This window comes from Galeopterus variegatus, unplaced genomic scaffold, assembly GCF_000696425.1.
Source record: "Galeopterus variegatus unplaced genomic scaffold, G_variegatus-3.0.2 Scaffold40614, whole genome shotgun sequence".
Classification (NCBI taxonomy): domain Eukaryota; kingdom Metazoa; phylum Chordata; class Mammalia; order Dermoptera; family Cynocephalidae; genus Galeopterus; species Galeopterus variegatus.
The window spans coordinates 2,172-4,120 of record NW_007766725.1 but is presented as its reverse complement, the minus strand read 5'-3'; positions in this window follow the sequence as shown (position 1 = coordinate 4,120).

Here is a 1,949-nt window from a genome sequence, read left to right as displayed (position 1 = left end):
GAAAGGGAGTAAATTAGCTTTATTATGTCTGAGAGCTTCAGAAATAGAAATATATTAGGACATGAAAATTAGAGGAAAGTCAATACTAATAAAGAACATCCTAAGATAAATATTGAAATACAGAATTTACTATGATGGTTAGTGCTGTGTTTTGTTTAAATGACAGGGTTTGGGAGGAGTCAGTAGATATGAGGATAGGAGGTTTAATGTAAGGAGTGGTCAGCAGAAATATCGAAAATGAAGACTAAACATAAGGTATATGAAAGTTGTGAGGAATTCTCTGACTTTCACCTGCACCAAGTCTTGTCTTGCAACAAGTCTTGTGTAGAGTCTTCCAGAAGGTCGCTTAGTTTATATTTAGCAGAGCATGATTGACAATTGCAGGAATTCTTTCTAGAGTCCAAGTTCTAGAACCTTTACTAAGTATAATGGTTTAATGTAGCTGCCTTGCTGTAGTCACACACTGTGTATCAAAATTCTTAACGTGTATGTATGTGACTCATTAAAAGTAGTCTAAATTCTTGAATTTAATGAAAAGGCTTTTTCTTCAACACATGCGACTAAAATACATAAAGTTCACAAAAGGGCCACCAATCTCCTATGTCATGGGATGCTTGCTCACACAGCTGCTGCTCTGTGCCTGGGATTAGTAGTGGTAGATTTGATGGCAGCCTGCCGCTAGTTACAGACACGGATAAAGTTGTGCCAGTTCACAGATGTATTCAAAATGGGAATGTCATATCTATTGGGTCTGCAAATCCATTTCTAGAACCAGTCATAAATAAAATTCACAAAAGGGCCACCAATCTCCTATGTCAAGGGATGCTTGATCACACAGCTGCTGCTCTGTGCCTGGGATTAGTAGGTATATTTGATGGCAGCCTGCCGCTAGTTACAGACACGGATAAAGTTGTGCCAGTTCACAGATGTGTTCAAAATGAGAATGTCATATCTATTGGGTCTGCAAATCCAGTTCTAGAACCAGTCTTTTTTTGTTTTTAGGCTTAACCATGTGAAATTTCTAATACTCAGAGTACTGTTGGTTTATGAAAACAAAATATATGTTTTTCAATCTTACATATTCTTTCATTTATCTTTGACCACCAAACGTAAGTTTGTCACATAAAATTTTTTTGGTTGATTGTTTTTGTGTGAACAAGTACTTTTTTTTATGTGGTTTATAATCACTGATAAATTGCTACTTGTTTATTTCTGTTTAATACAATGTGCACAACAAAAAGACTGCATAACCAGCAGAAGATAATTAATGTGAGACTTTTATCAACATCTAAAGTTACTTTCTTGGAAAAAGCTTTATGTTATTGAGCATTTTGTGTCTTATAAGTGACTGTTGAATGTATGCATACAAAGAGGAATTTTTGATGAGACCACATAAAGAACAACTTATGTAGTTGCTCTGTGAGTCTTAACAACAGCATATACCTAGAATAGGTAGAAATTCATTGTATCAATACAAAATTGTGAATGTCCAACAAGATATATCATTTACAAGGAATTCACTATTATGTTGTTCATTATGTATTAACTGTATAATCTTCCATCATGATTACATGGCTACTATGATCAGCTCAATGCTTTTCTGATCTCGCTTTATTTCCTTCTTATTCTCATGTAATTATATTTTATAATGGGGCATTCAACACTCTAAGTATCATGCACTTTAAAAGGGAATTTAGGGCCAAACCCATGGCTTACTCGGGAGAGTGCGGCGATGGGAGTTCCAAGACCGCAGGTTCGGATTCTATATAGGGATGGCCGATGCGCTCACTGGCTGAGCGTGGTGCAGGTGACACCAAGCCAAGGGTTACGATCCCCTTACCGGTCACAAAAAAAAAAAAAAAAAAAAAAAGATAATTTAAACAAAATAATAATATTAAGTACCACTGTTTTGAAAAAAATTTCCAGATAAAAAAATTAAGTAGTGAAGG